The sequence below is a fragment of the Callithrix jacchus genome, chromosome 14 (assembly GCF_049354715.1).
Source record: "Callithrix jacchus isolate 240 chromosome 14, calJac240_pri, whole genome shotgun sequence".
NCBI classification, from domain to species: domain Eukaryota; kingdom Metazoa; phylum Chordata; class Mammalia; order Primates; family Cebidae; genus Callithrix; species Callithrix jacchus.
The window spans coordinates 111,154,695-111,179,645 of record NC_133515.1 but is presented as its reverse complement, the minus strand read 5'-3'; the positions used below and the strand labels follow the sequence as shown (position 1 = coordinate 111,179,645).

General features: G+C 43.6%; 1 protein-coding gene across 8 annotated transcripts in view; it reads left to right on the top strand.

Moving 5' to 3' along the window:
- The window catches only part of DCDC2C (doublecortin domain containing 2C), a 147,974-nt gene extending 127,903 nt beyond the window's left edge, over window positions 1-20,071 (top strand). For 6 of the 8 annotated variants that reach the window (XR_013526221.1, XR_013526220.1, XM_035273313.3 and 3 more), the window contains one exon: window positions 19,838-20,071. The gene's annotated coding sequence lies outside the window, so the exon portion shown is untranslated. Of the gene's footprint in view, window positions 1-7,065; window positions 7,220-12,850; window positions 13,133-19,837 lie in introns of all 8 variants that reach the window. The other 2 variants (XR_004733850.3, XR_008476500.2) reach the window with 2 other exon arrangements.
- The last annotated feature ends 4,880 nt before the right edge of the window (window positions 20,072-24,951 follow it).

The window sequence follows — 24,951 nt, the reverse complement described above, 5'->3', positions numbered from 1 at the left end:
TTTCCTCTCTGATCTATCTTTTCACTTAAGAGCATGTTTTTACATTTTGGTAAGTTTTCCAATTTCCTTCTATTACTGATTTCTAATGTCATTCCATGGTGTTTGGAGAACATACGATTTAAAGCCTTTTACATGTATTGAGACTTGTTTTATGGCCTAATATTTGGTTTCTCCTGAGTCTTGTTCTACATGCACTCGAGAAGAAGATTCATTCTGCTGTTGTTGGATGGAGTAGAGTGTCTTATGTCTTGGTTTATGTTGTTAACGTTTTTCATTTCTTTGTTGATATTCCACCTAGATTTTGGAAGTAAAGTATTGAATTTTCCAACTGTTAATGTTGAATTATCTATTTATTTCCTCAATTCAGTCAGTTTTTGCTCCATGTATTTTGGGACTCTGATATTAGGCTTTTTCATTTGCAAAGGATATTTTCATGGCTATAGAATTCTGTGTTGATAGTTTTTACCTTCTGCCCCAGCCCCTCATCTCTTTTGTGAGCAATCAGTGAAGTTTGCAGAAAATACCCTGGGAGTGAGTGCAAGCTTTCCTGTGCCAGCAGCTTCTACAATCACCCACATTCACCAAAACTCTTAGCAGAAATCTTTTTATGCCTTTCTTTGGCAGTCTTGTCTTTCTCTCAGGCCATGCCCTAGGGAAGCCAGGCTCGAATCCTGTGTCTTCTAGGAGGAGTTTGTCTTTCCTTAGATTTCAGGCTACTTGGTTGCCTTGTGACCTGAACTCTCTGATGGGTTCAAGAGAGTTGTAATTTTGTCGATTATCCGGCCATTATAGTTGTTTTCTTTCGAAGTTAAAGCTGGGTCATTTTTGATATGGAAAATGTTTAGGGAGATGGGATGGCAGTGGAAAGCTTGCAGCAAGCCATGAAATAAGTCTGTAGGTCCAGGGCTCCAGCGTGGTCATGGTACTGCCCTGATTTGGGTTGGAGCCTGAGTGTTGACTAACAGAGCTTATCTAGACAGTGGGGATCCTGTGGGCTTCATATACCTTAGTCTGGACTTCCAGGGCAGAATGAAGCTGATCACTGCTGCAGCCGGGAGAGGCGGGTGGCCTTCCAGCTCCGGCTCTCATGTTTTGACAAATCATCGTTGAGTACATTAACATCTTCAGTGGACTAACCTTTACCACAAGCCTCAGGATCCAGAGGTAGCTGAGCACTAATATCCTGAGGACTCTTGTTTATCATTCAGAGAAAAGAGTATCAGCTGCTAATACTGATGGTTTCTATTTCGGGAAAATATTTCACAAGTGTCTTTTAAGAAAAACTTTCCCTTAAGACACACCACAAAGAAGAAAGGTACGTCCACTGCCATGTGTGTTCCTATGCAACTGTCTTGCATGTTCTGCACATGTACCCCCAAACCTAAAATGCAATAAAAAATTAAAAAAAAAAAAAAAAAAAGAAGAAAACTACGTCAAAGAAACAGAAATGTATATATTCTGTAATAATTCAGCCACGGATGAAAATACTTGTAAGATCCTATTGCAAACAGCTGGCACAATGTAGGCTAATTTTGTTTCTTGAAATATAGTTTAAAATATGCAGAGAACACTCCGTGGGGAAAGATCTTCCTTTCCGTCTACCACCTTCTTCTTGCTCCCCATAAAAACCTCATAATAATATCACCGAATTGTGAATTTCTGTAGTTTTTCATGGCTGTTTATTTGTTACCATATTTTTTTTCCATTTGTAGTTTTTAAAGCAGTTTGCCAAGAGTTTTCATGTATATGACTTTCTGGTCTAACTTAGTAGCTATGAAAAGAAGAAAAATGATATATCACAGTATTAGTTGATATAATGCTTGGGAAAGTGCTTTGCAAATTATAAAAATCTTCTGTAGGTGTTAGCTATTGTTTTTTAATTATGTATGTCAGATATTTTGTAAATGAGGAAACTGAAGCATAGGGAAGGAGGTACCCTGGCCAACAAGGTCACAGGTCGTTTCCCATGTTGCTGACCTTGCAGCACGGTAGCCGGCACTCACTGACAAGCTACATCTTCTGAGGTTTGAAGGGCCCCTCTCCATGGGAAGGAATGGAAAGCCCAACAGCTCATTCCACAGCTTTGCACTGTGTCTAAGATCTTTATCAATAACCTTCGTGTTCTTTGGATGTGATTTATAGTGCAAATAAAGCACCTGCAGCCCCCATTAAAAAAAAGTATGGTAATTAAGAGTCTATGAGATAATATGTCCTATGAGGTATTTCTATGGCCTCCCCGCCCCCCTCCCCTCCCCACTACCCGCCTTAATTGTTTATTAAGTGAACCCATGTGTGAGGACCTGAACGTTGTTCCTCTTGAAGACAGATACAGGAGTCTGGACCAAAGGAGAGGTTGAGAGGAGCTCTGCTAGCTCACAGGCAGGCAGACAAGCCACACCCCAGTCCTGGCAGAAGCCCATCCCCCATCACGGTGGCTGACTTATCTTAGAATTCAGACTTGGTTACAATCCGATTAAATTAACCCTGAGGGGAACCTGGAAGGGGAGGAAATCATCTCAGAGCTGCCTGAAGGCTACGTATGGAGTAGAGAACATCTGGGCCTCGTTGTGCACGGAGAGGCAAAGCCATGTGGAAGGGGAGGCAGCAGGGGCAGGGCCGGGGTGGGGGTCCACTTTGTGTGTCGGAAGCAGCAGCCTGTGACAGGTCAGACAGGGACACGAGAGGGTCACGCGGTTCTCAGTTCCCAAGCTGGAGTGAGAGCTCTCTGGGCAGTCATCTTCATGCTGCTCTCGTCTGTGGAGACAGGTCAAGGAACAAAGGAACACAGGCTTACTTGGGACTTGTCATACATTACGCTACTTGGAGTTTCAAATTCAAAAGTTCATTGTAATTGTTGATATTCCTTCAGTCAACATCTTTCAACAATTGGTACGGAATGTTGGGGAAATGTGCTTTTCATTGAATCCTAGGGAATGTTTACCTTCTGATCTAGTCTTCTTGGTAACTTAAGAGAAAAGATGTCATTCAGTGTGATAAATGCCAACAAGATGATCAGAGAAACTTTTTCTGCTTTCAAGAAAAATGGTTTATAAAGCAGTTCCCCAGATATTAAAGTACAGAGGTGCGATTTTCACCACGTTGGAGTAGAAGCGCCTTTGGGCCCCAGATCGCCACCTAGTGACCAGAAAAGAACTCGCTGGCCATACCCAGTTTGATGAAGCGTCCACCCAGTTTTAGAATGCGGGTCTAAACTGTACCGTTCTTTTCTTCTCGTTATTTCATTTTTAATCGAAGGATGCTGTTCAGGTGACAATTTGCCCCAGAAAAAATACCAGTGGGCAAAATCTAGCCGGTTTTCCCCTTTCAGCCCTTCCTCTGCCCTTTCAAGTCAAGGTTCTGAGCACTTTTTAAAAATCACATGAAAGTCTGCAGACCTTTACTGGGCCTTAAGCCGATCAAACATACAGGGAACCATCTGCTGTAATCATAATTTAAAAGTATGTGCAGATTATAAAATGCCTTTGTAGACATTTCCTTTTCATATTTATTTTCACGGTAACCTCGCCAGGTGGTTATTCTCAATAGAATGATTACCTGTCTTGTGCTTGGTAACAAAGGTGACAATAGAAACAGCAGAAATTCAAGAAGATTGCCTCCTCTATCCCACCTATTCCATGGCCAGGAAAGTGGTGTGCTGGGTGCGGGGCTGGGTGCAGGGCTGGGTGCGGGTGGGTGCCGCTCCCCCTGGCCATCCTCTCTCTGTGGGCTTGCCTGTGGGTTCCTCATCATGTCAGCACTGGGCAGCCTGGGCAGCCTGGGCACGTGACTGTGAGTTATTTTATAAGCTCACTGGTTTGTTTCCAAGTGCCCAGTTACCCTTTGGATTCTCCTCAATAGCATCATAGTTCAATTACAGCCTTCAAGGTCTCTGAGCTGTTTTTCAGTGTGCTGTGTTACACAGGGCCATTGAAGTTAATCAGCCAGTCTGAGGCCACCAGAAACTGTGGCCCAGCAGGCAGATTTATTTGGGAGGAGGGAATGAGCCCATTTCACACTTCACTTGAAACATGTTACCTTTCCTGCTGAATGCTTACGACTGCGAGTGGCCATCAATCCTACCAAACTCCATAGAATCAGGCGCTTAAAAGTCCTGGCATTCTTACCACTTGTGACACCTTGTTTCGGAACACTGCAGTGCCTTCTGACATTTTGTGAGTTTGCAGGTTTTATTTTTCTGGGAGAATGAGGCAATTTTAAGTCCTTGAAGTTTAATTCAAGGCAGTAATAAGGTTTTCTTTAGCTCACCGGGAATAATTTTTGGCTGGTTTATTGAAGTTATTTTGGTTTGTTTTTGAGAATTAGGAAGCGAAGGGGTATTCAAAAAGAGGGCACAAAAGAAACAAAGAAAATGCCAATTATTTTCCATGATAATTTTTCAGTCTGCTTTCCTTCGCTTTGAAGTGTTCGCAGTTCCAGCGGCCCAGGCACAGGAACACACGGTCACTCTGCCCAGGGCCTGTGACGCCGGCTGTAGGAATCCTCTTCTTTGGGTGTGTGCAACACATCCGCTTCCTACCTCTCAGTCTCTCTGTGCTGTGAGCCTGAGAATCTGGACAGGTCGCATTTTCAGGCCAGATTCTCATTCCATAAGGCTTCATTAGATGTCTTTTTTTTTTTTGGCTTTGATTTTAGTCAATCTGGCAACTAAGGAATGCTTAAAAATGAATTAATGTTTTTATGATCACAGATTAGCTCGGCTCTGTGGTGAGCCATTATTGATTGTTGTTCAAAAAGCGACCGGCATTTGGGGACAGAGTTTAGCAGGCAGCAATGGCCCTTGTGGAGGACGGCGCACACACTTGCGTGCCCGACCCGCCTTTTTGGTCACAGGGTTCCAGTTCAAAAGCACATCTTGCCATGCTGCACGGTTCCTACCAGCTTTTCCTGTCTATTTTGACAGCCTCCTTTGACTTGTGATAACAGCTTGCTCCAAGCAAAGTTAATCATAATGGTTTATTTCTTAATTCTTTTTATATCTTTTGGTAAAGCTATAGAGATTTACTTCCCTGAACCAGGCTTCTGCCCATTTTCCCTGCTGTTTTTACGATTTTCCTTAAAGCCACCCTAAGCAGAGTGGAAATCTCTGGGTTTCAGGGCCTTCAGTCTCTCCGACCCCTTAGAAAACCCTTGTGCCCCTCTTCTCCTCTTCCGATTAGGTGGCCGGTGGATGAAACCTCTGCTTTGATGGCTCTTTTCACTTATGACACATCGTGTGAAATTAAGTCAGTGTCGGCTTCTGAAGCTTGCCCTTCTAAGTCTTAGCTTCTGTTGTGGAAGGGAAGTGGCCACCTTCTGTGCAGAAGCCATCAGAGGAGCTGAAGGTTAGTGCCATGTAGGTCATAGCCCTGGGCCATAGATAAGGATGTTGGCCACGCAGCACATTATTTCACCGAATATACATCTTACTTTACCCAAGGATAAGGAGAGCTGAAGGAAAACCAAATGGTTCACGTTTGCTTGTGCTTCAGGCCCTGATATTTGTGCTGAGAATGCTCATGTATCCATCAGCTCACCTAAATGCTTCTGCGCAGTTCACAAATATTTGGTCAGTGATAACTTAGGCACGTGGTGTCTCTTTTGATCCTGGAAATTATGAGTGCTTTTATTGGTTTTTTTTTTTTTTTTGGTACATCTATGTGCTGATGTTCTGTGATCCCCTGCTTAGGTATAAAATGATGCCTAGGACTGCAGTGTGGTGCAGGGGAGAGCCAGCCCTGCATCCAAAAGACCTGGCAGTAGCCCTGGACCTGCTGTTGAGGGGCTGTATCCACTCAGGTGCATTGTGGAGGGCCCACGTCCTCACTGGTCAGATGAGGCCAAGGAATTAGATTCTCCTTCTTGGTTCCAACTCTTGGGAAATTTGTGAACCCCACACAGGTTCAGCCCTTCCCATTGTCATCATGAGCCTGATGGACATGAACAGAGAGCTTTTATGTTCCGCTTGAGTCTTCTCTTCTCCAAATGAAGTCAAATGCCCAAGTTCCTCCAATATTAGGCGTATGCCTTGATTTGTAGTCATTTTCTTCACATTGATTTAAATGCCTCTGATGGTGTGGCCCTGGCCCTGAGCGCAGGACTCAAGGTGAGGGTGAACCGTGCAGTGTCTCTCCCGCAGTGTCTAGTGTATACCTCCCTACACTGCACTTCTCCAGAGGATGCTAGAGATGGCGGGAGAGCTTTTCTTAATTTCCAGTGGCCACAGTGGCAAATTATCATGGATTCAGTGGCTTACAACAGCACAGTGTTATGATTTGCAGTTCTGTAGGTCAGAAATTCAACACGGTCTCACTGGGCTGAAAACAAGTTGCTGGCTGAGCTGTGTTCCTTTCTGGAGGCTCTGTGGGGAATCTCTTTGACTTTTCCAGCTCCTAGAGGCTGTCCGCATCCTTTGGCTTGCAGACCCTTCCTCTGTCTTCAAAGGCAGCAACACTGTGTTCCTCTGAGCATCCTTCTGCAGCCACGTTGCCCTCTGGCTCTCCTCTTCTGTCTTCCTCGTTCACTCTTGAGAATTCTTCTGATCATGTTGGGCACTGTGGATGATCCAGCATACCCTCCGTCTTTATTAGCAATGTTAATTTCACTGCAACCTGATTCCCCTTTGCCACGCACGCTAACGTAGTCACAGGCTCTGGGCTTAGGATGTGGTCCTCTTTGGGGGCCATTCTTCTGCCTCCTGTACCCACCAAGTCTTATATGTGCCAAACATAGCTTCTGTATCCTGTGATCACATAAACTTAGGTTTCGGACACAAGTAGAGGGTCTTTCATTTGCATCTGACACATTTTTCCTACACGTTTTGCATGCTGTCTGCCATATACCATTTCCACTGCCATTGTGTCAGCCCTCCAGGACTCGGAGCTCACCTTTTAAACCTCGTTTTATGAGCATGTCTACCATGACGTCCTTTGGAAGTGTACCCCAAGTCGAGACCATATCACTGATCATCAGCTCAGTTTAGAAACGTTACTGCCGCTAAAAGGTGAATATCAAGCTTGTCCAGCCATATAGGAGGTCTAGCTTACTTAAATACTTCTTTATCATTAGGATTAATGAAAATAAATGAAATGGATATTTGAAGTTTTTAATAAAAAGAAGCATAGCAAGTTGCAGAAGAGAGCGGAGGTTAGCTGTTCAGAAGTCCTTTCCTACCATAAGGCGTCATTGCTTAGCTGGAGTCCATTAGCTTTAAGCAGTGGAGGTAAGTAGCAGTCTTCTCTGTCGCCCCTACGTGGCAACACTGATTTTGAGTACAGAATGTTTGAAAGAGTCTGCTCTCTGTTTTCTCCTTGTTTTTAAAATAGGCTTTATGTTTCAGAGCAGTTTTACTTTCATGGCAAAATTGAGCAAACAGTACAGAGATTTCCTGTTCACTCCCTCTCCGTTCCGCTCATTCCCATCCCTGGCCCAAGGCTCCTTGGCTGTCAGCGTCCATCTCCCACCAGAGTGGTACATTTGTCACGACCAACGAACCAACACTCACCCATCACATCACCGTCATCCAAGTCCGCAGTTGACATTAGGGCTCCCTCTTGGTGTTACCCATTCTACAAGTTTGGACAAATGTGTAATGACACACATCCCCCATTACAGAGCCGTGTAGAGAGGATTCACTATTCTAAAAATCCTGTGACCGCCCCCCCCAGCCCCGTCCATTCCCCTGTCCCCTTCAAGCCTGTTGTAATCACTTTACAGTGGGTCTCTCTACTGTCCCCATGGTTTCGCCTGTTCCAGAATGTCATAGGGTCGGAATCATACAGTATGTACCTTTTCAGACTGTGAATGCTCAGCATGGACCTCCTCCAGCCATCTTTTTCTACACATGACTTCAGTGTCTTTGCCTGCTCGGGGTCTGTGGGAGGAAATGCAGAGATCCCCTGGGAGGTCACTTGCACTGCACACTAAGGTACTGAGGACAGCTGGGGAAGGGGAGGAGCATCACACATTACCTCCTGGGAACGGTGCTGTGTATCTCATTTATATTCGTTCTTTTTATCCTCGTGAGGATTGCTGTTGAAATGGTAGGTATTAGTTTTCTAAGTTTGAACTGAGAGAGACTCAGAGAGGTAAATTATTTTTCCATGGCCATATAACTAGAAAGTAGGTTTTAAATCTAGATTTGTCTTGCTCCAAAGCTTCTATTATTCCCATAAATACATGAGTTTGCCTTCCCAGGGGCAATGGAAGTGCTTCTCCACTTGCCATGTAATTGTTCTGTGACACCAGTCACTCTAAGGCCCACACAGGTGTTATGTGGGTTGAATTTATAACATCTTTCTAAGAAATGCTGAGTGTCCGCTTACATTTAAATAATGTGTGAACAGGACAGCCAGGCCCACTGCGGCATTCTTGAGCCTCTCTGCTCTCTTTTTTAATTATTAAAGCAACTTTTATTTATTACCAAGGAGACTTGAGGTGGTTTGCAATAAACATAGAGATAAGAGAACATGGAAATCCTTTAAAAGAAGAATACAAATATAAACACCAAGCGATAAATTAGAAAGTCAAGTAGAGGGAAAATCAGGCCATTTGTATGAAATGAATGACATCAGGCAGCATCCTGGAGAAAGCCTTCAGGTGGGAGCGCGGCTCTCACTTCCCACGGGAGTCTCCGGTTCCCTGCGGGAGCGCGGCTCTCACTTCCCACGGGAGTCTCCGGTTCCCTGCGGGAGCGCGGCTCTCACTTCCCACGGGAGTCTCCGGTTCCCTGCGGGAGCGCGGCTCTCACTTCCCACGGGAATCTCCGGTTCCCTGCGGGAGCGCGGCTCTCACTTCCCACGGGAATCTCTGGTTCCCTGTGTCATTTCTATTCCTTATATGTCTCTAGGTTTAATCATTTTTGAATATTTGAGTTTCTAGTTGGTGAAAAGAAACTCAACATAGTGAACTAGAGGTCTGAAGCCATCAGAGGTTCTAGTCCCACTAATAGGAATACACAGTGAAACTGTTCAGGTCATTGATTTGAGGCCTTGAGTCTCATTTTTTATATTAAATTAAAGGTAAGGACAAGATCATTGATTTATCTTTTTTCTTTTTGAGACAGCATCTCACTCTGTTGCCCAGGCTGGAGTGTAGTGGCACCATCATTGCTCACTGCAGCCTCAAACTCCTGGGCTCAGGTGATCCTCCTGATCCTCCTACCGTAGCCTCCTAAAAGGCTGGGGGACTGCAGGTGCACACCACCATGCCTGGATTTTTTTTTAAAATTTTTTGTAGAGACAGGATCTCGCTGTGTTGCCCAGGCTGATCCTGAACTCCTGGCCTCACATGATCCTTTTACCTTGACCTCCCAAAGTGCTGGAATTACAGCAATAAGCCACTGTGCCCAGCCAAAATCACTGATTTTCAATATTTGAAAGAAAACATCAGAAAACTTTATGGTGGAGAAATCTGACCTGCACCTCCTACCTGTGGTCAAGGTTAATCTCGCCACTGATGAATTAATGCAGATGTGATACACCTCTTGGTATGATGCAGGGCACTTGATCTCTGTGGAATTGTCCCCTCCAGTCATAATTACAGTCTATATATGAGACAATATCAGTTATACCCAAATTAAGGACATTCTACAAAATACCCAACCAGCACTCCTTGTATTTGCCAACATGGAAGTCGTTCATAGGCTAACACATTGTTCCTGTAGAAAGGTGAATGTGAGCCCGGTAGGGGCTGGTCCAAAGAGTGTGAGCAGTGGGATGGGGACACCAGGCCCGGGGACACGGGGCAGGAACTGGGCCTTTGCTGAAGGCCGGGTTGTTTTTGGAGGGGCACATGGTGAAGGCTGGGTTGTTTTTGGAGGGGCACATGGTGAAGGCCGGGTTGTTTTTGGAGGGGCACATGGTGGAGGCTGGGTTTTTTTGGGGTCATAGCTATTACAACATGTTTGTTCTCATCTAAATGGGAACAGATTGAGGATGTAGGATCAAGAGAGGCGACAACTGCCAGGTGGGCCTTCCTCAGCTGGCCAGTGGTGTGGAGTCCATGTGCAGTGGGAGGGTTGGTTCTATCCTGGAACAGGACTGCCCCTCTGAAGGACAGAGGATGTGGACACAGATCCCGGGAGGTGAGGAAGTGTGGGTGGGGCCGGTGGACATCTTTTCTGAGTGCTCTTATTTTCATACACAGAGGCTGGACTGTGAACTGTGAGTGTGGATGGGGGGTGGTGGAGCTTTGGAGAAAAAGGAAGCACGAGTTAGTTACTTGGAAGAGTGAGCTGCTGGAAGAACTGGAGCAACGATCCGGGTTACGTCGTGGCAGTAGGGAGCCCTTGAAGTCAGTGATCGCGAATGGAAGGTGTGGGTCCAGGGGCAGACAGTGGCTGCAGAGTCGATACAGGAGGATGTGGACAAGTTAGAGGTGGGAGGGTGAAATGGTGGCAGGGCTGGTGGAACAGAGGTGCTGATGAGGTAGGAGAATCGGAGTGGAGGCATTAGAGGGAGAGGGCTGTAAAGACGGGAGGTGGAATGGAGGTGGGTCAGAATTCCTGGGAATCACAGGGTCTAGGGTGTGGTCTGTGATAAGAAGCAGGATCATGAGATGTGATGAGGCCGAGGCACTGAGAAACCATGATTGGAAGGTTTGCATTGAGTAGCTGTCGTGGTCTCCAAGGATTACGACGGAGACAGAGGAGAGAGAAACCAAGGGCTAACATGAGCTGGGAGTAAGGGGTGTGGCCTGGAGCTCAGTAGACAACTACTCAAAAGAAAGAGGATGGATGGTAGAATCTGATGTCAGGAGCTTCCCAGAGGCTTAAGGGTTTTAGGGAGGACGAAGGGGTGAGGATCTGGAGACAGCGGTGGGTACAAGCAGGGGTGACCAGTGGTTCAAGCGTGTGGAAGAGAAAAGCATCGTTCGAGACGGTACCGTGGGGCTGTGTCCTCAGGAGAGTCAGACTCTGAAGTATGTCTTAAAAATCTGAAAAGCACATAGGCCGTTTGAACCAGGCATCCCGTCTAGAAGTTTGCCCCAAGGCCACAAAATTAGAGCTAAGTTCTTATTCCCTATTGTTAGACTTATTTAGGTTACAACTTACATCACATGGTGGGTTTATGATTTAGATTTATTTCCAGATTTTGGCTTTGCTCTGTTTCTCAGATTTTCTATGATGAGTGTGTTTGAATATAGAAAATAAAAATATTTTTATATTTTAAGAATAAAAACGTCTATAGTGGTTGCAGGAGAGATCATTAGGTTAAGCCGTTATTCTAGGGCACAGAGGGACAGGAAAGCCTTCAAGCCACCATCAGAGATTTTGTGAATTCAAACCACTTTTTGATGTAAATTGTAACCCCCATAAGGACTTGGTAAGGTCTTTGCTGATTTATTTAAAAATGTTCTAGCCCACAGAGAAATCAGTTGCCTAGGTAATAGTTACCAAATATAGAAATTAAATGCTATCTAACTCCGGGTTTCTAACTTTTCACGAACTAATTATACCTTCAACCAAAACATTGGATTTATTTTCACAAATTTGAGCCTGACATCTTAATTCATAACCAGCAGCTGTTGGGGCTTCTGGCAGCCACAAAAATAAGTGAAAATAAAAACTAGGTTTTCAACCGAGTATTGACTGCAGTACTTACGTAATGTTCAAATCACATAATACTTTAAAATGTACAATTGGGGAAATTCTTTGTGGACAAAGGCAGTGGCTTTTCCAACCTCATCCCGCTGTTATGGTCTGATTCCTTGTGGCCTCTGACCTCACACAATTGTAATCAAAACCAGCCTTCTCTTGAAACCCTTCATTCCTGTTCGTTTTTCCCTCTGCTCTAGTTTTCAGATTTCCCCAGCTGCTTGTGTTGGCCGTTTAATGTCTCCAGCCAGCTCTTCTGGCGGCTTCTGGAATTCCTCATTCCCGGCTGTCAGCTCCCGCATCTGCTCTCACGTCTTTTTCATCTCACTCGCCAAGCTGTCAGGGATCCAGAACAGCCTCCGTCTAGTTATGTGGCTACTGAGTTCAATGGAAGTGAAGTGCTTATTAGCAAAGAGATTTCTGTGTTAATTATGCTGATAGCAGCTTGGACACACAGATACACTTACGGGCATATATCTAGACTAGAACAAGTATTTTCCTGCCAAGTTGCTGAATCGGCAGAGACGCCCACAGTCTTCACCATAGCGGAGATCAAAGCAGAATTGTTGGAAAAGCTGTTCAATGGGGAGATCAGTGAAAGGTTTATTGCATTTATGGATATGACACTTGTGTGCATTTGTGTGTTTTATCTTGTGAGTGTTGGTGCAAACATACATTTGTACTTTTGGTATTTTTCATTTTAGAGTGAGTATTGTTTTATTGCTCTTTGCTATTGAGGTTTGACAAAGCAGCTGCTGTGGAAGCCGAGCCGGTTTACATTTGCTGGTTGCTCACAGAGAACGCCCAGCACCTGCATTTTACTGGTCAGCTGGAAAGACCCTGTCACCTCCTGAATCTCATGGAGAGCAGGGGAAATGCCACCACATGTGGCTGGCTGCCTGCTGTGAAATCCCACTGCTCACTCACGGACCCTTCAGGAAGAGGGGAAAGAAAACCTAATTCAAGTAAAATATGCTTTTTGGGGAGGGGTTAGGGGGAAGAAAAATAAGATCAAAATTCTGCCAGTGCCCTATAATCTCAGAAGGTACAATTTGTGTAATGTTGGGATGATTTTCTGCAGAATAGAAGCATAATTATGTTTTTTACTGAAATTGGCCCTAAATGTTCTCTAAGCTAGTCAGGGGTACATTCCAGTAAATCTTTTATCTGTGGATCTTATATTAGAGTATGATGGTTTCACACTTTTTGGTCAGCTCACTAGTGTCTAGATTTTTGTTGTCGTTTGCTTGTTTCCAGTATCTCTCAAGAACCTCAGCAAGAGTGAAAAAGTGATTCCATTTCCTGCTAAGAGACCCTATGACCAGTGCTCACTCACGGACCCTTCTGTGTGACACAGGGCACAGCGCGGGCGAACGTGTCTGCAGCGAGGCCCCGGCGATTCCCTGCCCCGCTGGGGGCGTCACCAAGCTTCCCACTGATGGGCAGCCATCCCCTGTGCTCATGTGGCCTTTGAATAAACCACGCTCTCATGACTCTGCCTGGAGCCCCCTAAGCCATCTTGTGTACGGCAAGCTTCAGGTCAGCTGACAAATGAAGATTTTGGCGTACCATACCGTGACACGGTCTGTCAGTCAACAATGCAGTTTTGGCAGATTTTCCATCATTCAATTAGTTTAATCTTTCACTGCATTTACTCTGATAATATTTTGTACAGAAAAGCTCCTGAAACTTGTGATAAGAAGTATAAGTTTTAGACGACAGGCTGTAGACACACATGAGTGTCCTTAGGGGACATTTTCAGCCACTCAGGTGCCTGTTGGGTTGTGGGCTGAGTTCTGAAAGAACTCCAACAGAGCACACAGACGCAGTGCCAGGAACGTCTCCTAGATGACTGGATTTAAAAGGGAAGGTGAACGCCGAAGTTTTTGAAAATGCATTTTACTCTGTAGTAACACAGCACAAATATTATTTTATATTAATATTTTATATCTTTTTATATTACATAATAAATTAATATTCATGTGCATACATGTTAATATCTTAAATCTATTTTTAATTCTGCACATTCTAATCTTATGTGTTTTGGGGAATGCTTTATGTGTGGGACTAGCAGACTGCTGGTTCATTCATTATGTATATTTTATTCTTTTATTTATCAAACATCTTTTTGAGTTTCTTTCATGTGCCAGGCTGAGCTGGGAACTTCAGAAACCAAATGAGTAAACGCAATCCCTGTGCTCTATTGCTGGCAGTCTGGTGGGGAAGACAGACCTGACACAGAGAATCATGCCCAGGTGCAAGGGAGGGCCAGGTGTGCGGCATGAGCAGCAGGTCTCCCTGTGGGATCAGCAGAGGGTCGCTTCGCCCTCAGCGTACTCAGCCCCTGCCTTTGCTTGGCACATAGTCATGTATCACAACGTGTGACTTTGTATTTTCTTCAATAACAACCTCCCTTTTTGTGTTCAAGCTTTTAAGTGATAATCACTATCATATCATGTAGGCATCAATTTTTTCCATTCACAGTGTGCTTTCATTGTCACGTCATCTCAATCCTCCAGTTCCTAAAGATCCACGTTTGTATCTCTATTTGCAAAGAAAGAATGAACTGAAACCCAGTTTCAGTTAAAGGAAGGTGACTGGTTCAGGATTGATCTGAAAGTAGACAGAGGCACCAGGACTTATGTGTCATTAATCATTTTTAAAAACAGACAATATGGAACTGCTGACCCTGGGCCAAGTGCTATCCAGAATGTGGAGGGAATCCATTGGAATTAGACTCAGTTTTGTGTTTCTCAAGAAGCTCATGTGTATTGGTGTTGGGGCACAGATCTATAGACAAGAAATTTGAGCAAGAGAGATGAGTGTTAAATTACAGGTGTGTACTGGATACCCTGGAAATATACTACAGAGGGAACAACTGACTGTCTGGGCCTGGGAGGGAGGCTGCAGGGATTTATAGAATGTGTTATAAAGGAGAGGATTGCAAAAATGAATTGGGAAGGGCTGGTAGGAGGAATTGGCCAACTTGACAGACTGTGGAAGGGGATGGTGGGCAGAGGAGTCAGCCAAGTGCATGGAAGAGTGAGGGTGCATTTGGGGAGTGCAATGAGTTTGGTGCAGTTGGAGCAAAAAGTGAATGTGCCTCAGGAAGGAAGAGTAGGTGAAGGAGATGGAGGTAAAACAAGGTTCAGTTCTTAAGGTCCGTCAGTGAGAGAAGGCAAGGCTAATTTGTAGTTAAAAAAAATCAATTCCCGGCCGGGCGCGGTGGCTCAAGCCTGTAATCCCAGCACTTTGGGAGGCCGAGGCGGGTGGATCACGAGGTCAAGAGATCGAGACCATCCTGGTCAACATGGTGAAACCCCGTCTCTACTAAAAATACAAAAAAAATTAGCTGGGCATGGTGGTGCGTGCCTGTAATCCCAGCTACTCGGGAGGCTGAGGCAGGAGAATTGCCTGAACCCAGGAGGCGGAGGTTGCGGTGAGCCGAGATCGCGCCATTGCACTCCAGCCTGGGTAACAAGAGCGAAACTCCGTCTAAAAAAAAAATCAATTCCCAATCTCAGTGGCTTTCCACAATAAATCCTTATTTCTTGATCACGACAGCCTACTATGAATTGGAGGCCTTCCCGGGTGGGTCTCCTCCACATGGTGACTCAGGGGTCCTTGATTTTGTGATGCTGCTGTCCTCAACACATGGTCTCTGAGTTTGCTACAGGAGGAGAAAGGGAAGACATAAGGAAGCCACACTAGATACCCAGCCATCTCAGCCCAGAAGGGACACACCACCTTTCATGTCCCTTTGGTCCGAACTAGTCACCTGGCTCCATTTTGCTGTGTGCTGTCTGGTAACACATTAAGGGCAGCTCTACAGCAACATAAGGATTCTGGTCTTTATCTTTTAGGAAATGCTAAAGCAGGGAGATGACGTGACCACATTTATGTTTCTAAGAAGTGCTGTGACAGCAGTGAGAGAAGGGAAAGGGATGAGAGGATTATGTGCATGCCTCATATTCTCTATCAGGTATGAAGGGGCTAGACAGGAAGTGACAGATTCCTGGGAGCAGACAAAATTGACCACACCTGGCCACACAGTGGATATAGGCGGCGAGAGTGAAATTGGAGTGGAGGTTTCTAGTTTGGGTCTGGGCAGATTTCGGGGAAGGGAGTTGTGAACGTGCTGAGTTCTCCACGTCAGCTGAGCTACCCGGCCCCTCTCAGGTTCTGCAAGGCTGCTCACGGAACACATCTTTTCAAGTATTATTTCAAAGAGTGTTGTTTTCAGTTTTCAGGAGCATTTTTAATTTCCTCTGCCAAACGGCATTCATCCCACAGGAAAGTCAGTGTTAGCGGGAAATGTAGTTTGGCTGGTGAAAGGTGGATTGCATGGCTTCCTGAGCTCCGAAGGCTGGTTCTCATGTGTTGGGGTCTCCTCTGAAGAACATGGCCTCTAGATTCTCCTGCACTCTGATTTCTTTCTTTTTCATTTTACTGAAAATGCCTTTTTCTGTTTTACTGACTCATAGAAAAAGCAACAGTCTGCCCTGCGACTTCTCAGTTTTTAAATGACTAATGGATTGTGTCTGTGTAATTAACATTTGCTAACACAACTTTGTCTCTGATGGTATTGCGTCCTATTTTGTGCTTGTTGGAGATAAAGCATGCAAAGACACATTGCATGTGTAATACCCTATGTGAAAATGTTTTTCTTAGTATTACCACTGTCACTACAAAGTCAGTAATACAGCAGCAATATTCGTCTTTTTTTGATTTATTTCAGTTGGTTTAGATGGCTACTACATTTATTGGTGATTTTGTTGTTTTATTTTGTTCACTGAAAACAAGAAAATGAACCATATGACATTCTAGAGGAAAAAAATGCACTTCTACTACTAGAAACCCCAGTAGAAATAGAAGCCCATAACAAACCACCGATGAGACAATCACAAGAAAAATCATCACCAAGACAAGAAGAACAAACACCTGAGGAACAAGAGTCCCCCGAGCAGCCATAGCTGGAAGAGCCATACCGAGAGCGGACACCTCAGACTCCAGAGTCCCCCATGCAGCCATGCCCGGGACAATCACACCAAGATCAGACACCTGAGAGGCCGGAGTCATCCACACAGCTGTCCTTGGGACAGTCATCCCGAGAGCAGACACCTGAGATGCCAGAGTCCCCCATGCAGCCATCCTTGGGACAGTCATCCCGAGAGCAGACACCTGAGACTCTGGAGTCCCCCATGCAGCCATCCTTGGGACAGTCATCCCAAGAGCAGACACCTGAGACTCTGGAGTCCCCCATGCAGCCATCCTTGGGACAGTCATCCCAAGAGCAGACACCTGAGACTCTGGAGTCCCCCATGCAGCCATCCTTGGGACAGTCATCCCGAGAGCAGACACCTGAGACTCTGGAGTCCCCCATGCAGCCATTCTTGGGACAGTCATCCGAGAGCAGACACCTGAGACTCTGGAGTCCCCCATGCAGCCATTCTTGGGACAGTCATCCGAGAGCAGACACCTGAGACTCTGGAGTCCCCCATGCAGCCGTCCTCGGGACAGTCATGCTGAGAGCAGACACCTGAGAGGCTAGAGTTGCCCACTCAGCCATGCCTGGCATGGCCATCTCAGAAATACACAACTCAAGGGGGTAACAAATAAAACAACAAATCCCATGAGAACAAAATGCCAACCATGTCATGAAGAAAACAAACTAGGAAGGATCACAAGACAAATGAAAATAAAAGTAGACATTTTTTCACATGCTCAAGAGGCATACTGGTGGAATATTAAGATTGTGAATTTCCTATTTTGGTGGCAAGACTTAAAGTTTTTAAAAACATGTTGTAAGCCTAAATTCATCTGGAATTCCTTCCTCTAGTCCCTAGCTGTGCAAGTCTGGGAGGGAAGAGAGTGGTGGGTGAGACTGGGTGAAGTATTGCCTGTCTGGGCAGACCTTCTCTTTCGCTGTCAGCCCATACCTGGCATTCCAGACTGACTTGGCCACCTTACAATGGCACATGTAACATAGTTATCTGTAATTTATTCTTCCTTTTAAAAAATGAATTAAGGCATATTATAATAACTATGCACATCTGTTTTTATCTACACACAAAACACACATGTATGTACGTATCTTTGCCAATATAGGTGTATATATATATATATATATATATATATATATATATATATATATATGCCTTGTATGTCCCAAATGGACTGTAGAAACCTATGCACGTTTTTGGTGGCTAAGAGAATGGACTCTCAAGTCAGTATGCAGATTGGGCCTTTCCCCTCATTAAGGTCCGTGTCTCAGTTTAGAGCTAATAACAATAACTAACTCATAGGCTGTTGGGAGAATTGCTTATCATAAGCAGAAAGAAAGGTCCTGGACACTCAAAAGGCACTAAGAAACGTCGGCTAATCCAGTTACTTCATGTGGGTGGGTGTCTTTCGTTTCTGTTACCAAGCGAGAGAAGACAGGCAGAGTCCCTGCTAAGATGAGGCCTGCCCTTGACTTCAGGTTAGCTGAGCTTCCTGCTGGCCGGCTCAAAGATGGCAATGGGGATTCTAGAATGGTCCAAGTCCTCTTGAAGATCAGACCAGTCTCACACCATCTGCCAATTAGTGGTATATACAGTGTTGCACATAGAAGAAGAAAGAAAAACTATTATTCACCATATTTCCATTTCTGGATTTGTAGTTAGACTTCACTGGAGCATTTGTTACACTTTAAGGGGGAAATTTGTGATCAAATAGAAGCCAACGCCATCTCATCTTGAGTGTTTTTTAATTAATAAGTTTCTGCTAGAGAGCACATCTACTTTGATTTGACTCCATGGTAAGCATAGAGTATACATTTTAGTGCTGGAAAAGAGCTTTGAAACACTGCATTTCTCACTGCTTTTGTGGGTGAATTCTCTTCCAGCTGCCCTGGTGCCTGTGGTTTAGACCAGCAAACTGCTGTGGAAGGAATGGGTTAGGGCTAGAGAGCGAGGCCCTGGCCTGTGCCCCACCATTTCTTGACCACAGGGTCCTGAACAATTTACTTTTCCTCCCCGAACGTTAGCTGTCTTCTGTAAAATGAGAACAGTAGGATCATAGATTGTTAGAGCTGGAAACAGATTTAGAGATCAGAGAATTTCCAACAGACATTGTACTGTGAAGTACCCATAGGGGTTATGTGGCTCGCCTGAAGTCACATGAGACCTGTAGCTTGGAGGGAGCAGGGATGAGACTGGAACTCAGGTTTTTCTTTCCTTCCTTCTTCCCTCCCTCCCTCCCTTGCTTCCTCCTCTTCTTCTGCTTCTTCCTCCTCCTCCTTCTTCTTTGTCATCTTCTTTCTTCTTCTCCCCCACACCTGTCCTCTTCCTTCTTCTTCTCTGCTCCCTCCTTCCCTCCCCTCCTCCTCCTTCTCTTCCTCCTCATCCTCCTTTTTCTTGTGACAGGGTCTTGCTCTGTTGCTCAGGCTGGAGTGCAGTGGCACAATGGCAGGCTCAAGCGTACTCCCCCCCAGCCTCCCGTGTAGCTGAGACAACAGGCATGAGCTATCATGTCTGACTACTTTTCTTTTTTTTGGAGAGATGGAGTCTTACTATGTTGCCCAGCCTTCTTCTTTATTAAAATTAGATTTCAGGTGTATTATAGTACTCTATAGAATAGAAGTGTTGTATAGATCAAGTGGAATTAAACTCTGAACATTTTGCTAGAGGTAAAAGACAGTTATTTTACTTAATGGATACATAATAAAAAAATTTAAATGTTGCCTCTAGATGATATTCACATTTTGGGGCTTAGTTTTAGAGTGGTCTTGATACTAGGAAGATGGCTTAAATAGCTCTTCAAAAGAGTTATTCAGCATCATGATTGAACCAAACAATGCAGATTCAAACAGTGCTGTAGACTCAGCACACTCAACCTGGTTAGTCAGGACGGGGGCTGTGGGGTGAGAAGTGGGAGAAGATGAAGGAAGGGGCAGAGGATTGGCAAGGGGTGTTTAGATGAACTGAAGTGGAGTGGCCACCAGCACTGCACACAATCTGATTTTGAAATCAGTGTTCTAGGTTGTTTTCTGAGGCCGTTCTGCGTGTGACCTGTTGCCATTGTGTGTGCTGTGAGGAGCTGTGCATGCTGCAGGTCCCAGGGCTCACCCCGATCTTCCCAGGAACAACACCCAGAGTCCAGACTTTAACAGCAATGCCAGCTCCTGGGAGAACCAGAAGCAAACTGTGGCCAGATCACAGCTTGGAGATGGTTTTTGTTAACCTGCTTTTCTATGTCTTTCAGATGGCCCAGGAGTGGAAACCTGTAGACTAACAAAACCACCTTTATTGTCTACCTGAAGTCCACTTCTCTTCAACCGTGGGGCTTCCGTCTCACATATGGACATGTTAACAGCAAGAAAATCACATCTGGGGTGAAACTGAAGCCCCACACAGTGGTGTATTCTCAAAAGCTAAGGACGAGGTTTCCCACTTACTCCCTTTCTCGGTGATATTTCTTTTTAGTAAACATTTTAAAGAATGAAACATGGTTGTTTATCATTAAGTCCCATAAAGATCATCCTGCAAGTGAGAGGAATTTGAAAAACACTGTGTGTGTTTTTCCCTCATGATTTTTTCTTCCTGGAATGTGTATGGGAAGGTATCTTGTTTGTATGTAACTTGGAGATTATCACAAAAACAGGTACTGATAACCTTTGCTATGTGAAGTTTAAAGTATAAAAATATCTTACCTTCTGAATGACTAGTTCAGTGTGAAAAGGAAAAAAATCCAGGGTTAGCTGGTGACATGGTTTGGCTGCATGTCCCCACCCAAATCTCACGTCGAATTACTGTTTGAACAGGACAGAATGAGATATTGATACTGATGCAGGCACAGTCATAGGTTAGATGGTGGTAATCTCTCTGGTTGCTTTCACATTTTCAAATGAAGCATACAGTCATTTCAGCAATTGAGAATGAAGAGAGGATGTAAGAAATTTTAAGAGAATAAAGGATATACAATGAAAGGTTAAGTAAACTTACAAGATAAATGGACAATGATGAATGCCAATTTAAAGGTTATATCTTGAGATTTTGTCCCTGTAAAGTGATCCTGATCCAGACCCCGAGAGAGGGTTCTTTGATCTTGCACAAGAAAGAATTCAGGACAAGTCCACAGTGCAAAGTGAAAGCAATTTTATTGAGAAAATAAAGGAATAAAAGAATGGTTACTCCATAGGCAGAGCAGCCCCAAAAGCTGCTGATTGCCTATTTTTATTGTCATTTCTTGATTATATGTTATTGACAAGGGATGGATTATTCATGCCTCCCATTTTTCAACCACACAGGGAAAGTTCTTGACATTGCCATGGCATCTGTAAACTCTCATGGTGCTGGTGGGGATGCAGCAGTGAGGCTGATCCGAGGTCACTCTCGTTGCCATCTTGGTTTTGGTGGGTTTTGGCCAGCTTCTTTACTGTATCCTGTTTTATCAGCAAGGTCTTTATGACCTGTGTCTTGTGCCAACCTCTGATCTCATCTTATGATTTAGAATGGCTAACCATCTGGGAATGTAGCCCAGAAGGTCTCAGCCTCATTTTACCCAGCCCCTATTCAACATAGAGTGCTCTTGTTCAAACACTCCTGACAATTTGAAAAGAAAAAATGGAAAGGAAAATAAGGATGATAAATTCAAGTTGGAAGATGAGAGAGCTTTCTTTGAGACAAAGTTGGCAATCATAGAGGATGGCTTAGGGAGGCATGAAAGAGAATATGTGATATTTTTAGATATTGAGAAATTTTAATAATGAAGCCTAGGCTAGATAGTTATACAATTGCTTTTAAAATTTAAGACTAGGAAAAAGATTGTAAGTTGCTATTTATCAGGAAATATGATGGTGCCTAAAGAAGTACAACATAGGAAGAGAAAGAAAGTTTAAGGGGGCTCTGGAGTGAAGCGCTTCTTGGGGGACATGCCTTGAAGCCGTTGGCATGGAGTCAATAGTAAGTACCACTGGACATCATCTTTTTTTTTTTAAATTATACTTTAAGTTCTGGGATACATGTGCAGAATGTGCAGGTTTGTTGCATAGGTATACACGTGCCATTATGGTTTGCTATACCCGTCAACCTGTCATCTACATTAGGTATTTCTTCTAATGCTATCCCTCACCTAGACCCCCCACCCCCTGACATGTCCCGGTGTGTGACGTTCCCCTCCCTGTGTCCATGTGTTCTCATTGTTCAACTCCCACTTATGAGTGAGAACATGCAGTGTTTGGTTTTCTGTTGCAGTGTTAGTTTGCTGAGAATGATGGTTTCCAGCTTCATCCATGTCCCTGCAAAGGACACAGACATCCTTTATTATGGCTGCATAGTATTCCATGGTGTATATGTGCCACATTTTCTTTATCCAGTCTATCATTGAGGGGCATTTGGGTTGGTTCCAAGTCTTTGGTATCGTGAATAGTGCTGCAATAGACACACATGTGCATGTGTCTTTATAGTAGAATGATTTATAATCCTTTGGGTATATACCCAGTAATGGGATTACTTGGTCAACTGATATTTCTGGTTCTAGGTCCTTGAGGAATCGCCACACTGTCTTCCACAATGGTCAAACTAATTTACACTCTCACCAGCAGGATAAAAGCACTCTTATTTCTCCATATCTTCTCCAACATCTGTTGTTTCCTGGCTTTTTAATGATTACCATTCTAACTGGCATGAGATGGTGTCTCATTGTGGTTTTGATTTGCATTTCTCTAATGATCAGTGATGATGAGCTTTTTTTTCATGTTTGTTGGCCACACAAATGTCTTCTTTTGAAAAGTGTTTGTTCATATTCCTTGCCTACTTTTTGATGAGATTGTCTATTTTTTTCTTGTAAATTTGTTTAAGTTCCTTGTAGATTCTGGATATTAGCCCTTTGTCAGATGGATAGATTGCAAAAATGTTCTCCCATTCTGTAGGTTGCCTATCCACTCTGATGATAGTTTCTTTTGCTGTGCAGAAGCTCTTTAATTAGATCTCATTTGTCAATTTTGGCTTTTGTTGCCATTGCTTTTGGTGTTTTAGTCATGAAGACTTTGCCCATGCCTATATCCTGAATGGTATTACCTAGGTTTTCTTCTAGGGTTTTTATGGTTTTAGGTCTTATGTTCAAGTCTTTAATCCATCTTGAGTTAATTTTTGTGTAAGGTGTAGGGAAGGGGTCCAGTTTCAGTTTTTTTGCATATGGCTACCTAGTTTTCCCAACGCTATTTATTAAGTAGTGAATCCTTTTCTCATTGCTTGTTTTTGTCAGGTTTGTCAAACATCAGATGGTTGTAGATGTGTGGCATTATATCTGAGGTCTCTGTTCTGTTCCATTGTTCTATGTATCTGTTTTGGTACTAATACCATGCTGTTTTTGTTACTATAGCCTTGTAGTATAGTTTGAAGTCAGGTAGCATGATACCTCCAGCTTAGTTCTTTTTGCTTAGGATCATCTTGGCTATCTGGGCTCTTTTTTGGTTCCATATGAAATTTAAAGTCGTTTTTTAAATCCTGTGAAGAAAGTCAGTGGTAGCTTGGTGGGAATAGCAATGAACGTATAAATTACTTTGGGCAGTATGGTCATTTTCATGATCTTGATTCTTCCTATCCATGAGCATGGAATGTTTTTCCACTTGTTTGTGTCTTCTCTTATTTCATTGAGCAGTAGTTTATAGTTCTCCTTGAAGAGGTCCTTCACATCTCTTGTATGTTGTATTCCTAGGTATTTTATTCTCTTTGTAGCAACTGTGAATGGGAGTTCACTGATGATTTGGCTCTCTGTTTGTCTATTATTGGTGTATAGTAGTGCTTGTGATTTTTGTATACTGATTTTGTATCCTGAGACTTTGCTGAAGTTGTTTATCAGCTTAAGGGGATTCCAGGCTGAGATGGTGCAGTTTTCAAAATATACAATCATGTCATCTGCACACAGAAACAATTTGATTTCCTCTTTTTCTCTTTGAATACCCTTTATTTCTTTTTCTTGCCTGACTTCCCTGGCCAGAACCTCCAGTACTATGTTGAATAGGAGTGGTGAGAGAGGGCATCCTTGTCTTGTGCCAGTTTTCAAAGGGAATATTTCCAGTTTTTGCCCATTCAGTATGATATTGGCTGTGGGTTTGTCATAAGTAGCTCTTATTATTTTGAGATACATTTCATTAATACCTAGTTTATTAAGAGTTTTTAGCATGAAGTGGTGTTGAATTTTATCAAAGATCTTTTCTGCATCTATTGAGATAATTAAGTGGTTTTTGTCATTGGTTCTGTTTATGTGATGGATTACGTTTACTGATCTGTGTATGTTGAACCAGCCTTGCATCTCAGGGATGAAGCTGACTTGATTATGGTGGCTAAGCTTTTTGATGTCCCACTGGATTTGGTTTGCCAGTATTTTATTGAGTATTTTTATATAGATGCTCATTAGGGATATTGGCCTGAAATTTTCTTTTTTAGTTGTGTCTCTGCCAGGTTTTGGTATCAGGATGATGCTGATCTCATAAAATGACTTAGGGAGGAGTATTGGACATAATCTTTTAAAGACTTAGCATTATATCAAGTTAGATTTGAGAGGACTGAGACACTAATAATAGAATATTTCAAGCATTTTTCCATGAATTGAAGATGATACAATTAGGCAGGGCAAAAGATTTCCAGTGGTGATTCTTTTTGTTTTTACTATAGTGTTTAGTAACATGGTGTGAATCTTAGTGAGATTCCCTTGTTTGTGAGGTGTTACTTCCTTCTTCCTGTTTTTCGGATTCTCACTTTGTCTTTTGATAGTATGATAATAATGTATCTGGGTACAGATCCCTTTGAGTTTTTATTCTAGAGTTTGTTGAGCTTAGTGTTAAGCTAATGATTAAACAGAGATTTCCTGAAATGTTTTGATTCAATGTCTCCAGAATTTTCTGAGGGATTCTGTATGTGTTTTGGGATATGCCTTCAATATTCCAGCAGTGAGTTTACAACTCTGTCTTAGCCTTAACTTCCGGCTCATGCAGAGCCTCAAGGTCAGCTAGAGGTGAGGGTTTAGGGCCTTCTCAGATCTTTCCTGGGCATGCACACAGCTATGCACACGTAATCTTGATTCTTAAGGATATGTCAGAACTTTGCAAAGTCCCCTGTAAGCACCTTACTTCCTTGTTTTTCCTTAGTACTAAAAAGTTTTTTGGTCAGAGTCTTATTAGCCCCAACTAGTATTATCATGTCAGGTAGCTGTGATGTTAAACAACTGCCATTAATTGTTTTTGACAAATGGTCCGGGGATAGGGCCATTCGTACAGAGAGAACCCTGAGGTCAAAGAAAAGCAAGCCTTGAGAGTGGAGCTTTCGTAACACTGTCAGACAGGTCAAATAGTGACAGTTTTCTGAGTATGAGTG